Raw genomic sequence first — 11,681 nt, forward strand, 5'->3', positions numbered from 1 at the left:
AAGCTCCGCCAGCTTGGTGCCTTCGGCCCCGGTTTCTTTTCTTTTGGCCCATGCTGCTGTCTCCACGGCCCGAAGGCCAGCTAGTAAACGACCCCCAGCTCAGCTAGCAGGCGGCCCTTACCCTCCCCCACCCCCTGGCGTCCAAGACGACTCGGCAGCCTCCTCAGTCCTTAACGCAGCCTTCGCTCCTGCTTCAATTCCCAGCAGTCTTCGGCTTCCATATCCCAAGCCACCGAGCTTCAGGCCCCAGATCCCCTCCTACCACAATCTGCTTTCCGCTCTTCTTCTCTCCTCATCTTCTCCCTTCCCCGGTGTCCAACACGGCATCCGTCATCCCATGCCTTCGGCCCTGGATTCCAATCTCCCCTTTACTAAGGACTTTTTTGTCTGAACAGCCGTTCCTCTCCCAGCTCCTCCTAACACACTAAAGTTTAGTCCTCCTCCCATTCCCTTTCCACTCCGGCAGCAAATTCTGAGGTGCGGACGTCAATCTAGCTCACTTTCTCTCTTCTTCCACTTACAACTCAGATTCTAGAACAGTCGACTGCGGCTTGATTTCCATTACTCAAATCTTCTGACCCTCACTCTGCTTCAGTCCTTCGAATTTCCGACTTCTGCTTGGCTTTCAGCATTTTCCACGACATCACGTGCTCCGCCTTTCCCCAACGTCGTCAGGAACTCGACGATTACATGCACAGCATCCCCGATCTATCTGTCCTTTTCGAGGGCTCCCTGTTCTACGATTACCATAAGCAGTTCTTGGCCGAGGCCGCTGCCCGCCTACTCCAACGGAACCAGCGCACCTACTGGGGAGCCCTGGACATTGAGCTTTACTGTCGCACTTTCACTGGTGTCCAAGCTCTTTCCTGCGACTTCTGTTCCTCTTGGACACATTCATCAAATCTTTGCCCAGGTACCGTCCGCAAGCCCAACCTCGACTCCGCCCCTTCTCCCCCACAGCATCTATTCTCCCGCCAGGTCTTCTTCAAACCTTCCCGGTCCAAAGATGTTCGCAGTCGCCCCATCGTGATGATCAGAGGCCAACAAATTCCCAACATCTTCAATTCCTCTACACGTACCTCTCCCCTTCGTCGCTTCCTTCACATTCGCAGCTTCTGCGGCGAAGCTCATGCTCGCTCTGCCTGCCCCTGCCGGCCCCTTCCATGCTCGCTCCACCTTCAGCATTCCCAAAAGACTACTGGCTTTTCTGTCTACCCCAATTGACATCCCCGCTCTTGTTTTCGGCCTGCTCCATCACCCCGACCCCTCTTCCACCCACATCTTACTCGACGGCCTTTCCTTCAGATTTTCACCAGGCCCGTGCACACTTCCTTCTTCCTTTGTCTTTTGCAAAAAAAAAAAAATTTGCAATCTGCCACCGCCGATCCCCAGTCCGTTGATTCCTTGCTAGCATCCAAAGTCGAGACTGGTTTCACGATTGGCCCACTTGACTCTTCCCCATTCCCCGCATACCACATCAATCCCATTGGTATAGCGGTTCGTCTGGGCGCCTGGCTCGCTAAGGCCAACATCTCCAGTGCCGTTAAAATTATGCCTCCTGACCCAGACCTCTGGTGCCTCTTCGGAGTTCATTGGCAGAACAAGTTCTTTGCAGTCCGCCTTACCTTCGGACGTAGGAGTAGCCCAAAAAAAAAACATTTTCGGTACCTTAGCCGAAGCTCTCGGCTGGATCCCCTCGAATAACTATAAGCTTCCTTTTCTCGTCCACCTTCTCAACGATTTCCTTACCATAGACTTTCCTCACACCCCACTTGCAAGATTCTCCACCACACTTCTTTCTGTTTTTAGGAAACTAGGGGTACCCCTTGCCATGGACAAAACAACTGGCCCCTCTCATATAATCCAATTCCTCGGGATCACCCTCAATTCCATCAATTTCTCCGCTTCCCTGCCTCGCGACAAAATCGACAGGATCCAGATGTATATCTCTATCTATTCTTCTGCCAAATTTCGCACAAAGAGGGAACTTCTCTCTCCGCTCGGCCACCTCAATTACGCCATGCGTATCATCCCTCAAGGACAGTCTACCTTCTCGACCTCGCCTCTTCCGTGCCCTCTCTTTACCACCACGTAAGCCCTTCAGCCAACTGCAAATCCGAGCCCAGGCTTTGGCAGCTTTTCTTGGCCAACTCGAATGGCATATCTCTTTTCTACGATGACCTCCTCTCTGACACTGAAGATATCCAGCTTTTCACAGACGCAGCCCCCTCAGTCGGTTTCGGAGGCTATTACAAAGGCCAATGGTTTGCGGCCCCTTGGCCTCCTGATTTCTCTCCAATCCCTCTCGCCAACCAGTCATCAGCCTTGTTAGAAATATTTCCAATTGTCGTTGCTGCTTCTCTTTGGGGCCACAATTGGAAACATAAACCATCCTCATCCATTCGGCCATCCATGCAGTAGTTCATATAATCAACAAAGGAAGGTCTTCATCCCAATCCATCATGAAATTCCTCTGCCGCCTTAAATGGATTTCTCTCGCACATCAATTCATTCGCGTAGCTGCTCACATTCCAGGTCACCTTAATGAGATAGCTGACTCTCTCTCTCTCGCTTCAGGAACTTGGCACCAGATGCAAGACCGAATCCGTGCTCAGTATCTCCCTATTCGGAACTCACGTTCCTCCGAATTATCCTTTCCATCGCTATCTCCAGCCGGCCCAGCAAACTATCACCCCTTGAACTCTCGATTCTTACTGCACTGCCTGAAAGGGCTTCCAATCCTTCCACCTCTCTGCGAACATAAAATTCTGTTCTTTCGACATTCTCACCGCATCATCCTTCGTTCGCTATCGTAGAAACTCACTCAAGGTACGAGCATCCACCACCAAAGTATACCTGTGCGGCATCCACTCCTTTTCGGCACGATCCGTCCATCCCTTATCCACCCTCGATTCACTCTCCTTAAAGGCTTTTCAGTGGCTTGAAAATCACTTCCGAACCTACGCGCACCACTTACCTCAGACATCCTTGAATCCTGCATCAACGTCGTCCGGTTACCACTCACCCTGGGTCGACTGCCCTCTTGAATCTTTATTCTTGTTAGCCTTCTTTATCTTCCTAAGGTGCTCCGAAATTACCGCTAATTCCACATCCTTCGATCCTTCTCCTCAACCCTGCTTATCCAACATCTCCATCTCATCTTCCGAGACACTGACCTTCTATCTCAAGAAAAGCAAAACCAACCAACTCAGATCTGCCACTCTCATCTATTATTTCAAACTCTGTTCCTACATAAGCCCTTACGAGCCTCTATCCCATTACGCACATCTTCGCACCTCTGCCGGAGCTTTGCCTACTGCCCCTCTGTTCGCAAATGAGAAGGGCCGTATCATGATACCCTCCTAAACAATTCTCCGGGCACTCCTTTAGATCAGGGGCTGCATCCTCCGCCGCTCGCCACGGCATACCCGAGTATCTCATCAAGCAACTCGGCCGTTGATCCTCCGAGGCTTACCATGCATACATTAAAACTAACCCCGGTATCCTCAAGCAGGCACTTTCTCTCCTCAGCTGAATTGGTCCAATAATCTTTTGTTTTTGTTTTTCTGCACTGGTGACTGGGGGTCCCGCTTGGTTCTTTTGGGGGTCCTATCCTCCCCGTCCAACGGCCGGGAGGTTGGCCCTCAGCCAAGCGGGTTACGCCAAATCTCCACATCACAATAAACGATTCAAAATTCTCCCAAGCTTTCAGCTGCTGTCATTCCTCGTGAAATGGAGTTTTTAATGAAAGTTCGGGAGGAATGAAGGCAGCCGCGCTTATTCAACACAGCTGCTGCAATTCTCACTAATCCCGACGTAAGCAACCGGTCTCCATAAATATCAAACGTCACCCTCTCCTCTTCCTCGTTCGTTTTCTGCATCCCTCCTCCACCCCCTCTCCACCTTTGCAGCTACCCCATTGGTCGCATGGGGGTCCTATCCTCCCCGTCCAACGGCCGGGAGGTTGGCCCTCAGCCAAGCGGGTTACGCCAAATCTCCACATCACAATAAACGATTCAAAATTCTCCCAAGCTTTCAGCTGCTGTCATTCCTCGTGAAATGTTTTAAGAGCCTAGGACTAATATGACACTAATTACTGTATCCTGAGGTCTTTCAATTTATGTGGAAGGAAACTGGAGACAATAATCAGAAATAAGCACCAGTAATAATATTGACTTTGAAGCCAGTAATATCTACACAGAACTGTTTTTAAATGTGTGTGATTTAAGCGAGTGGATGGACTCATATTATGTCAAAACATATTTGATTAATTTGATTGATTTGATTAACAGATACTATAACAACACATTATTACCTATGAGATAGTAAAAATGTTATACATCTATATTTCCTGAGTTCTTTTGAGGGATTAAATATGGACTGAGATTCTGGTACTATATAGAGTCATGAGCTGTAAACACAGCTTATGTAAACAAACCAAAAACAAAAAAAGAGGACCTAAGAATAATTAATAGTTACAAATAGGGGGCTGTCTGACTACCCATTTAGCTCAATTGGTTTTCCTAGGCATTTCGTGAGAGAAGCTAGTTTCCTCTTCAACAGCATAACTGTAAATAATTGCAAAGAAACTTGTAGAAGTGCCTCTTGTTCTCAGTTATAAATCCCCTTCCCCATAGTTTGTACACAAGCATCCTCTGGTTTATATTTCACTGTTGATTCAGAAAAAGTCCCATTGGAGTGGGAGTTATTTCTTAGGGACTTATTTCTTAGTAAAAGCAGAAAAACAGCATGAAAAAAATGTGGTGTATGGAAAAAAAACATTTCTACCCTTGAATCAGAATTAAATTTTAAAGACTACTACTATTATAATAATAATTGCTTATACTTATATAGCGCTTTTCTGGACACTTCACCCAAAGCACTTTACAGGTAATGGGGACTCCCCTCCACTACCACTAATGTGCAGCATCCACCTGGATGATGCGACGGCACCCATAATGCAACAGAACGCTCACCACACATCAGCTATCAGCAGGGGAAGAGAGCAGAGTAATGAAGCCAATCCATAGTTTGGGATTATTCGACAGACTGTTTAAGACAAACTGCCCTACCACATTACCTGCCTCATCAAAACTTTGCAACACATTCTTAGATTTCTTTAGTTCTAAGATTGACAACAACCGGCATCACATTCTCTCCACTACAGATATAATTTCATGACAAACACCTTTTCGAAAATGGAAAAACCATGGGGTTATATTCGATTCTGGCTTAACATTCGACCCACATGTACAGCATACTGTCAAAACATCTTTTTTTCACCTTAGAAATATCGCAAGACTACGCCCTATGCTATCATTAACTGTGGCTGAAAAGCTGATCAACATATTTGTATTCTCTCGAATTGACTACTGCAATGCTCTACTTGCTGGGGTATCTTAAATCTACTCTGAACAAACTGCAGTTTGTCCAAAATTCAACAGCCAGAATCCTGACCAGGTCTAGTGCAAGTGTTCACATTACTCCTATCCTGGAGTCCTTGCACTGGCTTCCGGTCAAATTTCGCGTAGACTTTAAAATCCTCATGCTCACCTATAAGGCTTTACATGGCTTGGCACTTCAATACCTGTCTGAACTTTTATCTCCCTACTCCCCACCTCGCAACCTCCGCTCTTCAAATTCTGCCCTCCTTACTATCCCCCAAGCCCGTCTACATTGTATGGGCGACAGGGCCTTCTGCTATGCCCCCAAGCTCTGGAACTCTTTGCCCAAGGATATCAGAGAGCTCCTTCAAATCCAGACTCAAAACCTTCTTCTTCAGAAAAGCCTTTACTTAACTGGTTCCATTCTTCACCCCTCTGCTCTTCTTAGTACCACCTTCCATTGTTATTGTTGTATTGTTATAATTGTAATTGTGTCCTATCTTGTGAAATCTTCTTATTTATTGTTATTGTCATCCTGTAAAGCGCTTTGAGAAGCCACCTTTAAAGGCGCTATATGAAATAACACTGGGATTTTTAATGACCACAGAGAGTCAGGACATCTCATCCGAAGGACAGCATCTTTTTACAGTATAGTGTCCCCTGCTGGACCCACTAACACCACTTCCAGCGGCAACCTTAGTTTTTCCCAGGAGGTCTTCCATCCAGGTACTGACCAGGCTCATACCTGCTTAGCTTCAGTGGGTTGCCAGCTGTGAATTGCAGGGTGATATGGCTGCTGGCAAAAAAAAAGAACCATTTTGGGGTACTGGGGGTAATGCTCTGCGTAGTCGACAGGATATGAACCTGCACGGGGAAACCCCAATGGATTTCATTACCTTAACTACTCGACCACAACTACAAGTAAAGTAAATAAGTAAATTAATAAGGTTAAATTTTTATTGCATATTCACTAACTTCCCAAATCTTCATTATACTTTAATCTTCATTATAGACCCATATAATCCTGTACTAAACATGAACAACATAATATTAGAAACTAGAATCATGCTCAGTCACTGTTTTCTAAGAATTTTTTTCTTCCTAGGTTAGTTATTTACACGTTATACGGTGAATGCTTCTTGTTCCCAATTTTCAGTTTAATTCCAAGGAAAACACTAGAAGATACTTGGGACATTTAAAAAAAAAAAACAATCTTGTCTTGAAAAAGAGAGCATAGACTCAAGCTTGTTTTGGTTTCTGGATGTCTCCATCCAAAACAATCTATCTACATTTCATTCCACCAGAGGATTATTACATAAGGATCTGGAAGAAAATAAATAATAGGACTAAATATTTACACCCAAATCGCTAATGCAGAACTTCATTGAGATGAGCAGGTTTTCATACAGTCTTCCTATACAGTACATATACAACTTCATTAGAAGACGGAGGTACTGCCCACTGAGTAGAAAATTGCGAATGTAGCTATCATTCATAAAGCAGAAACAAATCAGTGACAAAAAGGTGAAAAACTAAAACCACGTAATTATAGACCAATCAATAAGTCTTACATCTGTTACATGCAAGATTATGGAGGCAACAATTAGAACTATTGCCAGATTCTAAAGATAGTCCACATGGATGTAGAAAAAGTACTTTCTTGCTTTTAGAGATTTTTGAACAAACAATAGCAGTAACTGACACAAACAGAGTATATTATATGGGTTTCACAAATTTTGATGTTCTGAAGGCTTTTGATAAAGTCCTCATAAAACAGTCTCAAAATGCAGACTGTAGGTATAAACGTTAATTAATGTACGTAGATTGAAAAATTGGTAAATGGACAAGAAACACAAGGTACAGATTAGGGTTTAATACTCAGATTGGGCTGATGCTAGTGGACAACTACATGTTATATGTTATACAGTATGTAAATGTTATATGGGAAACTAAATCATTTATTGAATAGTAGTTGTTTATGTTGACACGTCATTTGCATCTTCTAGATAATGTGGAACAGTGATTAAAAAGGCAAACTTAAATTTTGTCAACATACAAAAAAAGTTTGCTGCTCTGGAATCAGTTCAAAGAAGAAAACGGCATGTATTTCTGGTTTTAAAATAATGCTCAACGCCAACAGTGTGAAATGATTTAAAGTCCTGAAAAGACATCGATAATGTTGACTTTAAACTTAAAGTGTGGAGTATTGTAAGGATATTACATATATTCTATATATGTTCAGGTGGGTAGCTGTGTCAGCTTGCGTAGGCTGCAAAGGCACAAGTAATAGGTTTATTCCATGCTGAAAAAAAGAAGAAAGAAAACAACGTAGAAGGCTCCATGGCCAAAACATGTTTTCTTTCTTTTTTTCAGTATGGAATAAACCTATTACTTGTTCCTATATTCTATATATGTAATATATGGCACAGTATCAAGCTGATATGTTATCTACTGTATTTACTCCCCTCCACAAGATTCACTAACTTGATTCTGATTTACTACATTAACTCACTGTTCATTTATGCTCTGTAGGTGACAGAGTCTTCTGATGTGATGTCTGTAAACTGTTGAAGACCTTTCTGAAAAAAATCAGGGACACAGTCAGATTTTGTGTTTCTAAATTGCCTGAAAATGTAATTTTTGAGAACAACTTGTTTGCTCTTGTTTTATTAACTGTTTACTTTGTTTTCATATGCAGCTTTGTAATTTTATTTTATTCTGTTGTGATACACATTTTTTAAGTATAGGAAAGTACTTTGAAATGGTTGCTTTAAAAAGGAAGTACAGTACCTGTATTTTTTTAAGCAAAATAAACTTTATTTCACAACAGACATCTTACATTGAGTACACACTCTAACCAAACCATGCAATCTCCACTATATTACAAAATGCTCTTAAAAGGTGACTGTCCTTTTCAATCTTTGCACGTGGACGGTGGGGATGGATTTGCACAATAAAAGTGTAAAGAGAGCCAGTCCAGGCTCCCACGAAGCGTATTTCAGGACCCTATGAAGACGGTATAATCCAGAAGTAAGTGGAGAAGGACATTAGGGGAAGGTACAGCAGGTTAGGACAGGTAGACAGACAGGGGGGTGTGGCGATGGTTATCTGGTGCTTGGGGGGCGTGGCAAGGGCAAACAGATCCAGACAGTCCAAAGGGGGAATCCGGGGCGCAGTCCAAAGTCCAAAACCGGGTGACCCATCCAAGACAAGACAAACACAGTTAAAATCCAGAACGGGATCCGGAACAGGGTCAGGGAATAAAACCAGGTGTAGTCCATGCCTTTTTCCATGTCCTGGCTCTGAAACCGTGGTAATCCAGTCCTCCACAGGAGCTCAAAGGAACAGGGTTTTCCTCTGTATACTGTATAACGTTTATCCATCAATCCATTTTCTAGCTACGTCATACAATTCAGAGTCATGGGGGAACCAGACCCTATCCCAGCAAACAATAGGCCCAAAGTGGGATCCACCCTGGACCGGATACCACAGATAAAGTTTATTAATATAATAGCAATACTTTAATTTAAAATTCGACTGTATTTTCATACTCAGTTTTATACACATATTCAAGACAGAAGACAGGTCTCATGTGATTTCTTATACATACAGGTTATTGCTTACCTATCCCAGCATTCATTGGGTCACATCCCCCACTTCTCTTTGATTTGCAATATTTCTGGGCTCAGTCCATCTAGTAAGGGAAGGGGATGATTCTATTAGCCTTGACCTCAAGGCCAGGCATAGGTCAGCCATTTGAGTTTTCTTACTAAGATTTGTACCAAATTGCCTCCTGCTGCCTTATACTGTAAATCACAGGGCAGGGGGGTTCATCTTTAGATATAGCCTATAACAGAGGTGCTCACGTCTGGTCCTGGAGGTTTTCCAGGGTGATTTTTTAGCAGCAGCACCTGAAGAGATGACCAGCTGGTCAAGTTAAGCAGATATAAGCTGGTTTAGCCCATTAACAGCTAAGATAGAATGAAAACTTGCGGACAAACTGGCCCTCTGACCAAGACTGGACACTCTTCTCATGGCATGTATCTGTAAGATATTGAGTGCTCCTTAAATGCTCTATCTAAATGTACAATAGCATTAATCGGCATTAATCACAAGCACCTGAGGGCCAGCAGTTCCTGTATTACTCTACATAACAGAGTCAACTACTGTAATTGCATACAAGGTTACAATCAGCTCTAGCTTGAGCCAAAAGTAATTTTACAGCAAACAAATGTTTCTGGCTAAGTCTGTATAAGTATTATTAGACTTCTGTCAAACAGTGCAGCTTTTTTGGCAACATTTATTTGAGTAGGTTTTGTTAGAGGTCTATTTATAAAGGCATGCTCAAGCTTCCTGCAGTGTACATACTGATTTAATATGAACAGAAAAGCACAGTCAATCTATGCTCACCCCAACTACGTAAACTCTCCTTTTCGATTTTTTATCAAGTACATTACATAGAATGTGCATTTGTATTGTAGTGATTGGTCATTCAGACATAACATAATCTGTTCATGCTGTAGTTGTCTGATGTGTTTTTTATATAACTTTGTCAGCACAAATTACAGTAAATCATAAACTGCACCTTATTTCCTGGAGTTACCTTTACCATGCATGTTAACAATCCATTAATTAGGTATAACAAAAATGATTACGAAATAAACATACTGTAGACAGTACCTGGTATGACAATGTCTGGTGTGAAATGTTAACATGTTTTGACATTTTGTACATTTTAAGTTTTCTTAATGCTTTATGTTCTGTGTCTTGAAAAAAATCTTTTAAATTTCAATGTTACTTTTTTGATCGCTGTTAGGACTGATCAAAAGGAATTTCAATGGGCCATATTTCTCAGCTGTTTTAACATTTTTTTAACTCTTTTAACTGGGTAAGCATATTGTAGCATTTTTCAGGGTGTGTAGCAATGCAGTATTGAATACAATGTTATTTTAAACTTATTCACCTGATAAAAAGTGTTAAAGAAAGCAACCTATACGGTCCTTTATTTCTTCATGGAATCTCTAAAAAGAAAACTGATTATAATTAAGATAGTAATGAGAAAGGCAAAATATTCCAAAGATCTTAAGCAAGCATTTTAGAAAGGACTATATTATGTATCTAATATCACAAAACCATTTGTCGGGCATACATCACCTATGAAGTTGAATTCTCCAAACTACAGCTACAAACTATTGCTCAGAAAAAGCCATCTACATGGATCTGTGTTTCTTGGTTTCAGAATCAAACTAATACATTCAGAATCAAATGAATACCAAAACATTCTGCATTATAAAACATTTACACAGTATCTAAATCTAAAACTTTTTAATTAAGTTTAAGTTATTTATTAATAGAAGGGATTATCATTAATATGTTATTCACATTCTGTTAAAACTAACTGAAAATAACAGTAAAGAAATGTTAAATTTTAAATCCAACTACTTATTTGAAGTGATATACCTACCATTACAAGTGCAGAAATATAGATCATTCACTCCTATCATTCAGGGTGGAGAAAAGACCATGGATGAAATCAGAATGAATTTAAATTTTACATGTCATCCCATATAACTGTCTGGCTCCTTTCCTTGCTGTGTTATTGATGCCCTGTTATAATATGAGTGAAAGTATTTCTTTTAGTATAAAGTCAGTGATTAAAAGTCATAAAAATGTGTGTTAAAGTAATTCAATTCTGAGCAGACCCTGGTCCAAAACTGCTAAAAGAGGTCACCTGCCTGTCCTTTTTTTCCAGAATAGGTGTTTCCATTTATTCATAATATAAGAAATCAGCTGGAGATGGAAATGTTTTGGGACCCGTTTATACAGAGTTATTACTTGCAAATAAACACATGCACGCAAGTCTTTTTTCTAGCAGCAGTAGTTTGAATCTCATTCAGACTGCAACCACCAGGAAACCAACATAAAGAGGAGGCTTGTACACTGCAGTACCGCAGGATCTAATGAGTAATGAACCACTAATAATACTTAAACAGATGCTCACACTCTCTAATTACACCAATATGCTGCAGTTGAAATGTAACAACATCAAGTACTAAGAATGCGTGCAAAATCCACAGATCTTGTTATATCATAGTTTAACTAAATGCCTGCAACCAAATTTGTATTTGTTTGTCTAATATGAAAAAGTATCACCTGGATGAGAGAACCTGATTATACTGTAAGGACCAAGCTGACAACTGGTTTTGTCAAGTCAGGGAGCTGATATGAGGATGCTGATGGAATGGAGGGACAGGGCGAGAGAGAAGATGGGTGATTGGGTCCACTGGACTCATGACA

The 11,681-nt window shown here is 41.8% G+C and overlaps 1 pseudogene; it reads left to right on the forward strand.

Annotated features, from left to right (window-relative positions):
• Nucleotides 1-1,224: 1,224 nt before the first annotated feature.
• On the forward strand, nucleotides 1,225-4,049 carry LOC138225554 (uncharacterized; annotated as a pseudogene).
• Nucleotides 4,050-11,681: the final 7,632 nt, after the last annotated feature.

This window comes from Lepisosteus oculatus, chromosome 2, assembly GCF_040954835.1.
Source record: "Lepisosteus oculatus isolate fLepOcu1 chromosome 2, fLepOcu1.hap2, whole genome shotgun sequence".
Classification (NCBI taxonomy): Eukaryota; Metazoa; Chordata; class Actinopteri; order Semionotiformes; family Lepisosteidae; genus Lepisosteus; species Lepisosteus oculatus.